Source organism: Panulirus ornatus, chromosome 63 (assembly GCF_036320965.1).
Source record: "Panulirus ornatus isolate Po-2019 chromosome 63, ASM3632096v1, whole genome shotgun sequence".
NCBI classification, from domain to species: domain Eukaryota; kingdom Metazoa; phylum Arthropoda; class Malacostraca; order Decapoda; family Palinuridae; genus Panulirus; species Panulirus ornatus.
Window position 1 is genome coordinate 5,387,154 of NC_092286.1, and position 17,390 is coordinate 5,404,543.

The following is a 17,390-nucleotide window of genomic DNA, read 5'->3' on the forward strand; positions in this document are numbered from 1 at the left end:
TCCAGCCTGCCACCACCACCACCACCACCACCACCATGCCACCACCACCACCACCCTGCCACCGCCGCCACCCTGCCACCACCACTTCCAGCCTGCCACCACCACCACCAGCCTGCCAACAAGACAACAGTTCGTGTACCTGGATCATCAGTGTCACAAGAGAACCATCTTCCCGTCAGGCGCAGCCCCCCATCAGACAACCCCAGAGGTACACCAGACCCCCCACTACCAGTCCCCACAGGGGTAGGAGGGGACCACCAAACCCCCCCTGGAGGATGGTCAGACCCCCAACTATCAGCCCCCAGGGAATGACCAGATCTCCCCCCCGCCCCCAGAGGTAGGGGGCACACTTCACCACCGCTAGTTCCCCAGAGATACGGCCAGATCTCCTCCCGTCAGCCACCGAGAAGACGGACTAGACCATCGCCAGCTGTTGCAGGGGGGGAGCACCCCCCCATCCCCCGAGTGCTAGGGCCAGACCTCCAGCACTAAACCTCCCTTGAAGAGGGGGAGCAGACCCCCCCCATCCCATCCCAGTGGCTCCTTGACGTTGGGATAAACGCCCCCCTCCCTGCAGACGCCCTTCATCAGTGGGGGAAGGGGGACAAAGACCTCCCTCCCTCCCCCCTTCCTCACCTCTCATCAAGGGGAATCAACCCCATTCCCTCTTCTTCCACTACCCCATTCTATGCTTAACCTCCACACCCTCCCCCCTTCCCCCTCGTCCAGCCTCCACTCCTCAGAAGCCTGTCCTACCCATCGTTTTCCTCCTCTCGTCCTCCTTCAGCGCCCCCGGCAGGAGCATTCTCCTGGAGGCTGTGATAGACCTTAAGATCCCTGGTCCCGTCCATCAGAAGTCCTTCTCATTCTTCGTTGCTCCATCCCTCGCCCCATCACACCATCCCTCGCCCCATCACACCATCCCTCGCCCCATCATGCCATCTCTCGCCCCATCACACCATCCATCGTCCCATCACCCGTGCCTTCTTCCCCAGCCCTTCCCCATGACCCCCATCTCACCCATAACCCTTGCCTTGTACATCTACCCACACCTGTGTACTCACCCATACATAACCCTTTGTATATCCATATGTATACACTCAAACATACACCTCCATATACACAATGTTACGCATACAAAGTTACACACACATACACACACACACACACACACACACACACACACACACACACACACACACACGCATACACACACACACACACACAAAGTACACCCAAGAAACATCAAAGACACACCTCGGAAAACAACAACAGAAAATCAGACTTTCTAACAACACCCTGCTTAAACCCATAACACCCAGTTTACACCTATAACAACACCTTGCCTCCATCCATAACAGTATCCAGCTTCTACCCATAAAACACCCCGTTTAACACTAATAACATCTACCCTGTTTACACTCATAATACATCCCTGTTTACATCTATAACAACTCCCTGTTTACACCCATAACAACACCCTGTTTACACCCATAACAACTCCCTATTTCCATCCATAACAACACCCTTTTTACACCAATGGCAACTTCTATTTTTGTCACACTTACATCCGGTGAGCTGGACACTGTGTCATACCCACACCCAACCCCCCCAACCCCCCCTCCCCCCACACACACTATCTCACACTTACTCAATACTTTCTACCGCCGACGCCAGGCTCACACACGAGACCTTCTTGTCGTAGTATGACGATCTACCTGGCCCTCTTCCGGGTGATGCTAACACTATTCATACTACCCACGATCGTACTCACACTTTCACATCATATATACTCTTCTTGTCATATCCCATATATTGATCTCATACTTACATCATCAGTATTATCATCACCAAGTAGAATTATTTCTATAATTGCAGTCTATCAATTCTATAGTTATATTATCCTCCACATTAGAGTCTTTCCGTCTCATTATCATCACATTCTCTGACCCTTCATGATCAGGTCAGAGGTCAAGTCATCACATCTAAGGCTCGTTCCGTCGTGTACGTGGCATCACACTGAACGACCATAAACAACTCTGCCAATTTGATACACCTTAAGGGTCATTATCTCAAACACTCCTGAGCCAATGACGTCTTCCTCACTTATCACAAGGTGACACCTACGTCAGAGGCTCTTCTTCCGCCCTACTCTCCCTTTTATTTACCCCTTGTGGACTTGTCCCTCCCCAAAATGTCTGGACAGTTATAGTGGAAGACAGAAAATCACCTTCAGGGAGGCTGTGTCATCGTCTCCAGCTTCAATTCCAAGAACCGCTCACTCCAGAGGAGTCTGTTATTTTCCTGCTACTGGAAGTAGCGCAGCCTTGGAACTGCGAGAGTTCCTGGAAAATGAGTTTGAGAGTAAAACCCGGACTCTTGCAAGAGAGAGAGAGAGAGAGAGAGAGAGAGAGAGAGAGAGAGAGAGAGAGAGAGAGGTCCTGGGGCAATTATATATATATATATATATATATATATATATATATATATATATATATATATATATATATATATATATATATATATATATATATATATATATATATAAAATACTTAATCGCCGTCTCCCGCGTCAGCGAGGTAACGCAAGGAAACAGACGAGGAATGGCCCAACCCACCCACGTACACACATATATATATATATACATAAAAGCCTATACACGCATATATCCATACATATACATTTCGACGTATACATACATACATACACAGACATATACATATACACACATGTACATATTCATATTTGCTGCCTTCACCCATTCTCGTCGCTATTCTGCCACACATGAAATAGCATATATATATATATATATATATATATATATATATATATATATATATATATATATATATATATATATATATATATATTGCATTCATTCATTGTATTTTCATTATGTATCTTTACCATGTCAGTTTAATTTCTTCCCGTTTATCATGCGTATATTGATGTCATTTTATTTTACAACCTTCGAGTCTGCTGTTGTAATATAAGCCATTTCTCCCTTATTTCCTCTGATCATGAATAACTGTCATGGAGATCTCCATCATTTGCATATCACATGACACACAGCTTTCTGTTCAGCTGAACACCCTCTCCAGCTGTCCGGACCTTCTCTTATCCGGCTAGTATCTGTGGTCCGTTGACTCATTAACCGGATTTTTCCCTTCTGGTTTAGGAAATATTCATCAGCCGGTCTTTTGCGTACGAGGGTATTGTATTTGTCATACAGCTGTATTGTCATGGAATGTATTGATATTTCATCTTTTTTTTATACGCTTTACCACGTGATGCGACGTTTTGCTATCTATCTATCTAGGAGTATCTATATCTATATATATATATATCATGAAACCTCATCAATATATTATAAAATCACATCAGTGTAACATAAGCCCCCTCCACATATCACTGTAATACATGAAACCCCAACAATGATGTACTTCGCACACAGTACCACCAACACAAAATCACCAACGCAAGAGATGAATCGCCAACGCAAGAGAAAAAGTATCGCCAACACTGCAAAACTATCACCAACACTGGGAAACTATCACCAACACTGCAAAACTATCACCAACACTGGGAAACTATCACCAACACTGCAAAAATATCACCAACACTGCGAATCTATCACCAACACCATAAATATCGCCAACATTGCAAAAATATCCCCAACACTGGAAAACTATCACTAACGCTGCAAAACTATCACCAACACTGCAAAGCTATCACCAACACTGCAAAACTATCACCAACACTGCAAAACTATCACCAACACTGCAAAACTATCACTAACGCTGCAAAACTATCACCAACACTGCAAAACTATCACCAACACTGCAAAACTATCACCAACACTGCAAAACTATCACCAACACTGCAAAGCTATCACCAACACTGCAAAACTATCACCAACACTGAAAGACTATCACCAACACTACCACCGTCGTCAACATCAACACTGGTACCTATCTGGCAGGCTTCACAGTATGACCTCAAACAGTCATCGTATAATGCATACGTAACCTCTCATTATGAGGCCACTTGACAGTCCTGAATATGAGAGATTGTGAGTTGAGTCATACCTCACAATTTTCAGCTTACACACAGACTCTTTACGGGGTTACTGAAATCAAGACTTCAAAATTTGTCCTAATCTTGTATTCGTATTTTAGTAGGTCGATTCTACAGGAAATGGTTCAGGAGGGGTTCGAAACTGAGCGAACCCGAGTCTCGAAATGCCAACGAGCTTTTGACTCCTTTATAAACTTTCTACCGAAGCTTCATGGGCCATTAGAATTAAGGTTTTATAACCTCTGTCACTGACAGTAATTACATTTGTCTATAAAAGGTGAAATATAAGTAGTAAATAGCTGTGATATAGATCAACAAAGGTGGTCGGGGCTCCATAAAGGATTGTATCTTTTCACTGCATTATTTATAGCGTAGTTTAAATCATGTTATCTATTATATGTATGTTCAAGAACTTTGAAAAAAAAAAAAAAGAAACTTGTTAGGCATTAATCATCACAATTACTCAAGGGATATTTTCAATATTTGCTAACGTTTGTAAATTATGAATTTACTCCTTTCCATTATTTGTAAACGTCTGTAAATCAACGCTTTCGTGTCCTTCCTTTATTCTTCATAACATTCGTGACTCAGTATCTTTATTTCCCTTCACCATTGGCTGAAGTTTGTCAGTCTATCTTTATCATTTCTTGTCTTCCTTTCCTTGCAATCCTCACCTGTTCATCTTTGACAGTGTGTCTTGTTTTTACTTCCATCTTAATATCTCTACAGTCTTTATTGCTTCCTCTTTATATTCGTCATGTCCCGTCTCACACACTCTATTTTGTTTCCCTGTCTTTCCTCGTTACTCCCCGCCAAGGTATTATTTTTCTGTCTATTCTTCACTAATGAAAGATGGTAGACGGAGCAACAGTCCGTGAGACCTTATGAGACAGGGAAGGCATTCCTTGAAACTGATGGAAACAGGGTAGGACGGAGTCCCGTGAAACTAGACTGTGGCAAAGCACCTGTAATAAACTTGGTCACGTTTATTCAAAGCAAGTTTCACAGATGAGATCTTGACGCTGTTGGTGGTGGACGGCACCAACCCCGTACTGTGGTGGTGGACGGCACCAACCCCGTACTGTGGTGGTAGCCGGCACCAACCCCGTACTGTGGTGGTAGCCGGCACCAACCCCGTACTGTGGTGGTGGACGGCACCAACCCCGTACTGTGGTGGTAGACGGCACCAACCCCGTACTGTGGTGGTAGCCGGCAACAACCCCGTACTGTGGTGGTAGCCGGCACCAACCCCGTACTGTGGTGGTGGACGGCACCAACCCCGTACTGTGGTGGTAGCCGGCACCAACCCCGTACTGTGGTGGTAGCCGGCACCAACCCCGTACTGTGGTGGCTGGTTGACATTACCACACCGCTGGTGGGCGGCATCATTAGCTCGCAATATCTTCGCCTTGTGCGCCTTCGTCGAAGTTCGGGCTGATGGGAGCTCTCGTCTTAGCGATCTTTACGCTGGTCGAACTCACACCAAGCGCTGCGATTAATCCACTGCTGGTGGTCAGGGCTGTTGCAGTGGTGCCTTAGCTGCTGGCGCTCTCTCTCTCTCTCTCTCTCTCTCTCTCTCTCTCTCTCTCTCTCTCTCCTTGTGCCATGAATTCAAAACACTAGCTCCTTCATCCGTCTTATTCCTTCTTTCTTGCCAGTTCACACTTCCCACCTCTAACGACTGGAGGCATCCTCACAAACAGACGACTAGGTCTTCGACGGAAACAATTCTTCCTCACACCTTCTTCAGCGTCTCCCAGGGTCTGGTTCAGGGTGCTGGACTGAGCGATGTGAGACGGTGTAACTGGCCGAGCTGGACTTCGACGGGTGACCTCGCGCTTCGAACTGAGTTCGGAGTTGCCCATCTCCCCAGCCTGACGTCGTGAGTTCGACTAAGTAGACGGTGTGTGTGTTCGTGTGTGTGTGTGTGTGTGTGTGTGTGTGTGTGTGTGTGTGTTCCAGATGCTTGCTGCTGCTTCTCCCGTCCAGGGAGCGCCTGTCACAAACCGTCTGTCTCTAAGCACACTTCGTGATTTATCTTTTACAATCTACTTCGAGCTAGCAGCTGAAGAGTCGAATAAGAATACATTATTCAAATTACTCCAATGAAAATCCTGGATCTTCGGTTATGATTCTGACTCAAAGGAAGACGTTTTGGAAATACAACACAAAATTCTGAATACATAAGAAGACTTTCCTCTGATAAAAAAAAAAAAAGAAAAAAAGTGTAATCATGAAAAAAAAAATTCTCTGAACAAGTTTCACAGCAGATGGGGTGAAGAGAGAGAGAGAGAGAGAGAGAGAGAGAGAGAGAGAGAGAGAGAGAGAGAGAGAGAGAATATACAGCTCTAAATAAGATTTTTTTTTTCTTTACCTGGAGGCAAAGTTTTTGAATCAGCAAATAAAATTTCGATTCTGGTTTCAGAGTCTACCATTAAATGAGAATTGTGAGTCAGCTGACGGTCTCGAATCAGCAAAGGAGGCCATGACCCAGAAAACAGGATTTCGAACCTGTAATATGAAAAAATAAGATCAAAACAAGAAGCTTTCTACCCTATGATAAAGTTCCGAATCAGCAGGTGAAGCTTTGAATCACACTTGAATTTCAGTGGTCCAGTATACCGTATAAAGCTTTGAATCTGCAACTGACACTTAGAATCATTTGATGAAATACTGATTCAGCAAATGAAACCCCGAATCAACAGTTGGGGGGATATGAAACACCATCCAAATTTCAGATCAGAAGTTGGAATTGTGAACCAACATAAAAAGCTTTGAATTACGAGACAAAGCTTTGAATTACGAGACATGGCTTTGAATCATTAAATATAATCTCGAGTCGTAATTGAAAGCTTCATATACAACACCAGGGCTTCAAGCTCAGCATCGAATGGGCATATACAAACAAAATCGGATTACCAGGGGGCGCTCACAGTCATTTTTCTTCGAAGCTCCGAACATCCTTTCTACACCCTTCGGCTCGGCTTGGCCAGGGTATGCAAATACCTTCGTGCTTTACGCCCACCCCCATATGGTAGACGGCATTAGCATACGACGCACTGTCGCCCACCAAACCCACCAACCCACCAACCCACCCTTCTTGAAACAAAGGTAATCCTCGATGCTTCGAATAACTGCGAGTGATGGTAAACATGCGTTCAACAGACGTCGCAAACAGCGCTCATGTCGCATCCGTCGGAGATAGGTACACACACACACACACACAAACACACACACACACACACACACACACACACACACACACACACAGACACACACACACACACACATTCGTCGAGTTTACGAACTTTTCAAAATGGTTTCCCTTGGCCCCAAAGGCAGCCGTCAGTCGCGAACCTAAGCCAATTTTTGCAACGATGTGATGGGAGGAGATACGGCGCTTGCATGCAAGCATCTGCACACGGGAAACGCATTTTGGCCCCGTTCCCCCGTTTTCTCTCAGGTGATTGTCAGGGGAAGGGGGAGGGCTTCGCTATTTCTGGCCATCGTGTCATGATGGCACTCTCTCTCTCTCTCTCTCTCTCTCTCTCTCTCTCTCTCTCTCTCTCTCTCTCTCTCTCTCTCTCTCTCTTCCTCGTTTTTCTTTTTTCTTTCTTTCTCTTCCTCCATTAGCGGTCTGTCCTACTTTGTGTGTGTGGTGGTTGAGTCGGAGGGAGGAACGCGCTGGTCTGTACGACGGGACGCGCTGGTCTGTACGACGGGTCGCACTGGTCTGTACGACGGGTCGCACTGGTCTGTACGACGGGACGCGCTGGCCTGTACGACGGGACGCACTGGTCTGTACGACGGGTCGCACTGGCCTGTACGACGGGTCGCACTGGTCTGTACGACGGGTCGCACTGGTCTGTACGACGGGTCGCACTGGCCTGTACGACGGGTCGCACTGGTCTGTACGACGGGTCGCACTGGTCTGTGCGACGGGTCGCACTGGTCTGTACGACGGGTCGCACTGGTCTCCTGGTCTTGCAAATGATTTGCGTTCTTATGCCTTTATCTGGCACTCAGACCCCGTGAGCACGACGGTACGACCCCCTCGTGGTACGACAGGACATTTAAGGACGACGGTACGACCCTCGCGTAGTACGGCAGGACATTTAAGCACGACGGTGCGACCCTTTCGTAATACGGAACGACTCTTAAGCACGACGGTGCGACCTTAGATCACGACGGTACGACCTCTCAGCACGACGGCACGGCCTTTCAGCACGACGGTACGATCTCTCAGCAGGACGGTACGACCTTGAGCGCGATATTTCCATCCTCGAGCCTCGACGGCACGGCAATTTGAGTACGAACAGTACCATCTTTGAGGACGACGGTGCGATCACTGGATACGACGCACTGGTCAATGAGGTGTTCCTTGACCTCAGACCATCGTGTGTATAGACAAGGGTCGCACCGTCGTGTTCGGAGGGTCGCACCGTCGTGTTCGGAGGGTCGCACCGTCGTGTTCGAAAAGTCGCACTGCCGTACCCAGGGATCGTACAGTCGTACCTAAGGGGAGAGGAGGGGGGGAGGGGATGAGGGAGAGAGAGAGAGAGGGAGGGGGAGTAGTAGTGGTAAGGGGGGAGGGGGGGAAGAGCACCCCTTTTGGTCGGACGGGCCATCACGTGACCTATTCCGACGCAGGCGTTTGACAACCCCCGTCTCTGGGAAGAGCCCCCCACGCATGGCGTGGTCAAGCAACCTGTGTAGAATTACGACTCGGGGGGGGTGTTCGCCGCTGGGGGGAGGGGGGGGATGGAGTGGAGAGGGAGGGGGAGGGAGGGAGGGGGAGGGAGGGAGGGAGGGATGAACAATAATTAGTCTCGGGACGTAAACGCCATTGGGCGATAAGGCTGATCATCCCCTGTCGGGCGACCGTGTCGTCGACCCTTGTGGCTGGGCGTCGCTTGCGTTGTTCTGGGTGACCTCAGGCGGATCTTACCTGTCGCGATTGGTTAACCCTTTCACTTCTCTCGTGATCCGGCGACTGGTGGCGGAGGGGCGCCTTCCTCCCGATGTTTATCTGCCCCGCTGGTCAATCCGACTGTTCCAATCTGGACGGGAGCGCCGGGTCGAGAGCCAGTCACGGACTGTGTGTGTGTGTGTGTGTGTGTGTGTGTGTGTGTGTGTGTGTGTGTGTGTGTGTGTGTCGTGGAGCGTTGTGGAGGGGGAGGTAGAGTGCGTGTCTCACACACCGGGGGTGCCGCCTGTGTGCCCACCTCCTTACCCACAGTCGTGCCCACAACGTGACCTCCCCCCCCACACACACTTACTGCCCACCTCCCCTCCCAGGTTCCCAGCCTCCTCATACTTTCTCTCTGGCTACCTCACACTGACCAGCACCTCACGATACTCTTTCCCTCCCTCACTCCCTCCTTCTCTCTCTGTCTCTCTCTCTCTCTCTGTCTGTTCCTGCCACACACCCTCCTACTCTCTCTCTCTCTCTCTCTCTCTCTCTCTCTCTCTCTCTCTCTCTCTCTCTCTCTCTCTCTCTCTCTCCTCCTCCTCCTCTTCCCCCCGTTGCCCTCTCTCTTTCCTCTTATTTCCTCTCCTCCTCCTCCTCCACCTACCTCCTCCTCTGAAGTTCCCCCCCTCTCAAAGCTGGGCGCCTCTAATGGCAATGACAAGACGTCGGCATAAAATCATTAACTAAATAATCAGTAATTACGCACGTCCCTAATTATCTTGCCAAATACAAGGACAAGACATGCTGTTAATTACCTAACTGGATAACTTCCTAATGATCTTAGTGAGCGGAAGAGCAAGACACTGTGCCTTCTATGAACGAACACCAGTTACCACACAACCCCAGTGATGAAGACTTACATAATCTACAAAAATACATATCGTGCGGAAAGAATCGATACGTATTTACGATAAGCAATGATCTAGAGGGACTCGCACTCTCTATATATGTACCATGAACATAATGTATATAATTCAGGTTCTTTAAAGAACTCTGGAGGAAAGTGTATTGTCAAACTCACCTCAGACTTGTTAATGTGGTGTTGTGCCAGTGTTCTGGGCTGGTGAAGACTTGCCTCTCTCTCTCTCTCTCTCTCTCTCTCTCTCTCTCTCTCCACCTCTCTTACCGCTACCCCTTACCTTAAAACCCCTGTATCACTCCCCTCTACACTGGTGTACCACTCTGTCTACTACAACCCCTGTTACCACACACACTCCCCTCTCCTCTCCTTTCTTCCCTCCTTCCCTACACCTCTGTCCCACTCCCTCTCCTACACTGGTGTACCGGTCGTAGCTACCACCCTAACTCCCATCTCCCTGGCTCGCCCACCCCCCCTTTACAGAAGGACCAAGTCATCTCAGTCACACTAGCAGCAAACCCCCCCCCCCCCCACACACACACACACACACACAGCACTGGTGAAAGATCTTCAAAGAATGATTCACGAAAAGAAAAAGAAGACAGATAATTCAGACGAGGCTTTGATTCCAGCTTACTGCCGCGTTGAGGTCTGCACTTAACACGCTGACGTGAGCTACGTGTTCCAACTTATGTGAGGGGAAATTATCATAATTATTTCTTGCCCCTTGTTTTTACACGGGGGAGGGGGGGAGGGGGAGGGGGAAGGGGGTTGTGGGTGTTCAAGAACCAGAGAGTGTCGAAAAACATGCTCTGTCGTGCTCCGTGACCAGGCTGGTGAGAGAGAGAGAGAGAGAGAGAGAGAGAGAGAGAGAGAGAGAGAGAGAGAGAGAGAGAGAGAGAGAGAGAGAGACATTTTGAGAAAGCCATAGGCCAGGCTTTATGGGACTCGCTACTTTGCCTCTTGTGATGCGTTTTACGTTCACTGTTCTGACCGTACATGGGCGGTAAACGACGTGAGTTCGTTACTCTCTGACTTAACGAACGCGCTCTGAGTTCGTTGATGTCTGCGGTGAACAACAAGGCGTTGTGATCTCACTGTCCTACAAACGATGAACGAGATCTCACTTCAGTGTTCTGCAGGTGGTGAATAGGTTTCGATATACCTGATGACAGACTTGTGAACACGTTCAAAATCCACTGTTCAACGAGGCGGTGAACAACCTCTGACTTTACTGTTCGGTTAACCATTTATGAACACACTCTGAGTGACATTTCAATGCTCTGTTCTGTATTGTAGGGATGACGAGAAATATCTTCAGAATCAATTTCTATATCAACGAAGAACAAAACCTATGTTCTCCTTTCCGTATCTGATGAACAATGATTGTCTTTTTTTTTTTTTTTTTTTTTTTTTTTTTTTTTTTTTTTTTGTGTGTGTGTGTGTGTGTGTGTGTGTGTGTATACCAGATGAACACCTCCAGGGTACTGCCTTGTGCTAGTCTGGTCTGATCTGGGTCACAGATAGCGTCCACGATAGATAATTCCTCGTATATATATATATATATATATATATATATATATATATATATATATATATATATATATATATATATATATATATATATACATATGAATAACTGACTAAATATAATTAACAAGAATTAGAAAAAGAAAGTAAGAAAAAATCCCAAAGGTAAATCTTGAGAGGATAAATGAAGACTGGTTGATCATACCTAATCCCCTACCTATCATTCCTCCCCTCCCTATCCTAACACCCCTTCCCATCATGCCTTCCCCTCCCTATCATACCCCTCCCTTGCCCATCATACCCTCCATCCCTATGGATACTTCCCTCACCATAATACCTCCTCTTCCATATCATACCTAACCCTTCCCAACCATACCTAACCCTTCCCAACCATACCTCCTCTTCCCAATCATACCCACCATTCCTCATCATACCTCTCGTCCCTATGCACCAAAGGAGTAATGACGGGAATCATGGTTACCCAACACAGATATGTACACTACATGTTAAGCTTAAATTACTCAAGACAGAAAATGGCTAAGCCACACTGACCTTTCTGTACATGGAAAAAGAGACTATAATCCCATATCAGGCCTGTTCCCTAAAAGGTAACTGACCTTTAAGACATATACTAAGACAGATGATATCCTCTCAATTACAAGTACAGATATCGACCTTATTCACCCACTCCGTCTTGCGATATCACTTCAGTGTATCTCTTAATTACACCTGACGATTAACACAGTATTGCCTCTCATTCCACGTGCACTTAGAGGTCATAACCCCTTTACGAACGGTGCTCACTTATGCCTTATTCACATCCTACAGCTTCTGGTGTAGGTTATGCTACCTCAAAACACCTGCTTAGGAAATTATTAATCCCTTATTTACAGGTGTAGTGGGAAGGCCATGCCATTCCTAGCACACCTGTTCACAGTGACCATAATGCCGACCTAACTACACCTGTGTATATGGACCATAGTCGCTCACTACAGGTGTTCATAAAGGACAGGTATATTTCATTACACCTGTCTACTGTAATCGTATTTTCTCATTACAGGTAGTGAGAGATTACGACGAATTACCTCGTTACACTTACAGTTGTTTGATAAGGGATTTATCACCTTATTAGCCCCCTGCAGGTAAATCACCTCATAACACCTGTCATGAATGACTAGAGCACCTTATATCATTACACACCTGTCCACTGCGACCAGACCCCACATCTGTCTGGGTTCCACTCGGTCATTACAGGTGTGGCAGGAGAGACAGGCAAGTTTCTGGCATGTCTGTGTGTGTGTGTGTGTGTGTGTGTGTGTGTGTGTGTGTGTGTGTGTGTGTGTGTGTGTGTGTGTGACACCTGCAATGTTTTTGTTTCCCGGGTCTGCCCATCCCCGGGGTTTTTGTTCCCCGGGTCTGCCCATCCCCGGGGTTTAAATTCCAGGGTAAATCCCACACACTGACACTCAATTACCCAATTTTCTGTCTGTCTCTGGTCGTCTGTGTCTCTGTCTGTGTTTCTCCGTCCCATTTGGAATTGGCGGGGTCTATTCTTTTTGTGTGTTTTTGTTTTTGTTTGCTCTGTCTTTGTTCGTGTATGGTTGCTCTGAGCGCGGTTGTCTGTTTGTTTTTGTTTGTGTGCATGTGAGTTAGTCTGCATCCGTTCGTATGTTCGTATGTTCGTGTCTCCCACCCCGTCTCTGTCTGTCTGTCTCTCTCTCTTTCTCTCTCTCTCTCTCTCTCTCTCTCTCTCCCTCAGGTGCGGACGTCATCTAGAAATTCTGGGGTTGGCCACCAGAGGGTAGCAATTACCCATTTTCTCCCAACCTGGGCCCTGAAAAGTGTCGGGGAGGGGAGGGGAGGGAAGGGGGGGGGAGGGTTGGTGGGTAGTGAGGATGAGGGAGAGGGAGGGGGGGGGGGGGAAGGGGGGAGGAGGGGGAGGGGTGGTTTAGGCCGGCCAAGGCTTCAGGAAATTCATGGATGGATGAAATTTTTGGAATGTATTGATTGCGGCTATCCGGGGGGGGAGGGGGGGGGGGTTAGATACTACGCGCGACAAGGCGGTGATTTATCCTGTTTTTTGAAGGGGTGGTGGTGAGGTGGGGGGGAGGGGGTGAGGGGAGGGAGTGGGAGTGAGGGTGAGAGGGAGAGGAGGTTGGGTGGGTGAGGGAGGAGGAGGAGGATGCAAGGAGGCGCGAGCCCCTGGAGGAAACGGAATTTATTTCCGCGTGTTTTTGAGGCTAAAAAAAAAAAAAACGAGAAAGAAAAAGAAATCCACCTGACTAGAATGACTGTACTACTGTCCCTTCTAGCTCGTAATGCCTTCATGTCTAGTGTAATTAAAGAAAATCGTTTCTATGACGGGAATAAAGACGAGGCGAGGGTACAATACGGATTATAGAACTGTTAGTCCACATGGCATCAACAGACACTTGATCTTCTATGAAAAAGGAATCTAAACTGTTCTAAAAAGGAATCCGATCCTCTTTAAACGGAATCTGACTCTGTCTCTGAAAGGAATCCCATCTCTTCTACATGGAATGCGATTCTTTCTTTAAGGGAATCCCAGTCCTCTAAAAAAAGGAGTCTGATTCTCTCTAAAAGGAATCTAACTCCTTTCATCTCCCTGATCGATGAGGTGTTCTTACCCGGTGATACTAAGCCTGGAGATAAGAATTCGCACTCCATCATCCGTCTGATGGATTAACAGCAGAAGCGTCTGCACTCTATATGCAGTGATAAGCCAAACAAAGACAAACATGTACAAAGAAACAGAAGATAATGACCAAACAAGAGAATATAAGGACAGATAGACGTAAACATATAAGGACAGATAGACGTAAACATATAAGGACAGATAGACATAAACATATAAGGACAGATAGACATAAACATATAAGGACAGATAGACGTAAACATATAAGGACAGATAGACGTAAACATATAAGGACAGATAGACATAAACATATAAGGACAGATAGACGTAAACATATAAGGACAGATAGACATAAACATATAAGGACAGATAGACATAAACATATAAGGACAGATAGACATAAACATATAAGGACAGATAGACATAAACATATAAGGACAGATAGACGTAGAAATAAAAGAAAATAGAATATATAAATGTTACTTCCATAAAGGTAACTCATGTGTTATCAGCTGGAGGAATTATTTTGTAATAGGATGTGAAATTTAACAATTCACAATTACGTGAAAAATTTTGATAAAAAGCTAAATTGTAATCAGGTGTAAACACTACTGGGCTACCGAATAAGAATATTACAAATATGTAATTAGATGTGATAGCGACAAATTTGTAATCAGTGGTAAGAAAAAAAAGGTAATCAGTTCGGAAAATTCCTAGTTATGTAATGAGATTTAAAAAAGCTTGACCCATTCACAAAAGTAAGAGAGAAGAGTTGTGGTCTTCTGTAGCCCAGGGTCACCACGTCCCGCCTTAATTAGCTCTACACATGTAACAGAAATCACAGAATATATATATATATATATATATATATATATATATATATATATATATATATATATATATATATATATATATATATATATTATCATTATTATTATCATTAATATCATTATCATTATTATTATTATTATTATTATTATTATTATTATTATTATTATTATCCTTTGTCGCTGTCTCCCGCATTAGCGAGGTGGCGCAAGGAAACAGACGAAAGAATGGCCCAACCCACCCACATACACATGTATATACATACACGCCCACACACGCCCATATACATACCTATACATTTCAACATATACATACACAGACATATACATATATACACATGTACATAATTCATACTTGCTGCCTTTATTCATTCCCGTCGCCACCCCGCCACACACACACACACACACACACACACACACACACACACACACACACACACATATATATATATATATATATATATATATATATATATATATATATATATATATATATATATATATATATATATATATATGAGGAGCAGAGAACATGACTTTTGCTACCTAACCCAATTATTAGGGAATGTGTGTTTTTTTTCGTCTCTGTCTGTCTGTATGTCTGTGTCAGTATATTTATAAATGTATTTTTTCATACGTACACCTGTACATTCATCTATCGTCCGTGGCGTCCAGGTCACGTCCGTGGCGTCCAGGTCACGTCCGTGGCGTCCAGGTCACGTCCGAGGCGTCCAGGTCACGTTCGTGGCGTTCAGGCCACGTTCGTGGCGTCCAGGTCACGTTCGTGGCAACCAGGTCACGTCCGCGGCAACCAGGTCACGTCCGCGGCAACCAGGTCACATCCGTGAGAGCAGGGAGACAAGCTCCGCTTCAACCGGGTCATGTTCGTGGCAAGCCACGTCACGTCCATGGCAAACCAGGTCACGTCCGTGGCATCCAGGTCCGTGGCCGAGGCCCCCCACCCAGGTCTCGGGACCTGACTGGCTCCCGCCCGGGACCTGACTCACCCATTACCTGGCCGCCAAATTACCTCCAACCCACACCTGAGCAGCCAGGCAAAAACATGGGGCGAACATGCAAGGCTTTCTGGTGTCAACCTGGGGGGGAGGGAGGGAGGGAGGGGGGGGAAAGCGGTTGGGGAGGGGTGCGGTGGGGTGGGGAGATGGTAAAGGAAAGGGCAGGGAGGGATTGGGGGAGGAGGAGGAGGGGAGGATGGTGAAGGGCAAGGGAGGGAGGAAGGAGGGATGGGAAAGGAAGGGAGGGGTGATGGGTGAGTAAGGGAAGGGGGTTGGTTGGTTTTCATAGTGGGGAGAAGGAGGGGGGAAGTAAGTTAGGTAGGGGGAAATGTGGTCGTTTAGGGAGGCTGGATGAGGGAAATACAGTTACCATTGGGGAATAGGGAAGTGGGATAGGGAAATATAGGTCCTTAATGGGGGAGAGGGAGGTCGGGATGGGACATATATATATATATATATATATATATATATATATATATATATATATATATATATATATATATATATATATATATATATATATATATATAATTTTCTATGGGAAAAAAGGGAGGAGGCTGGGTGGAGTAGGGGGAAATTAAAAAAGCGTGGAGTATGGAAATGAAGTCAACAGCTTAATTAACATCATTGTAATTATCCACGTGGTCTAGGTAACACAGAGGGGGGGAGGGGTGTAATTAGGCTAACGAGAGTCTCTATACAGAGGTCATATCCATTATAGGTCATCATTTTCCTTAAATACAGGAAAAAAAAAAAAAACCATAAACCAATGTTGAACATAAGAAAAAATATGAAACAGATGAGACTGTCGAGCTAAAACTACACTGTGGCTATCAAGTTCTCTTCCCAGGCCCTGGTCTTTCTCTCTCTGTCAAGTTCTCTTCCCTGGCCCCGCGTTGCTGTCTTTCTTTCTGCCTTGGACACACACACACACACATGCGTTTCTACTCAATCCCACTCTTTGATATTTGACAACATGTGACTCACACGACTCCTTATCCAGTGGTGAGCACTACTCGCTCGCCACATCTTAAATGGCCGACGCTCGCCTTGGGCTCTCTCTCTCTCTCTCTCTCTCTCTCTCTCTCTCTCTCTCTCTCTCTCTCTCTCTCTCTCTCTCTCTCTGTATCACAAGCTACTGTAATCTTACCTGAGCCAGACAACCTGACCAGGGGAAAGCTCTGTTCTATTACCAGACTCTTTGCTCTTTTTTGCCTCTCTCTCTCTCTCTCTCTCTCTCTCTCTCTCTCTCTCTCTCTCTCTCTCTCTCTCATTTTCTTTCTTCATAGAGAGCTGCGGGCTAAGAATTTTCATATGCAATAACACTGACTGACACGAGTTCTGCCCATGCCCTGCGCTGCCTGTTCAGAGAGAGAGAGAGAGAGAGAGAGAGAGAGAGAGAGAGAGAGAGAGAGAGAGAGAGAGAGAGAGAGAGAGAGAGAGAGAGGAAGT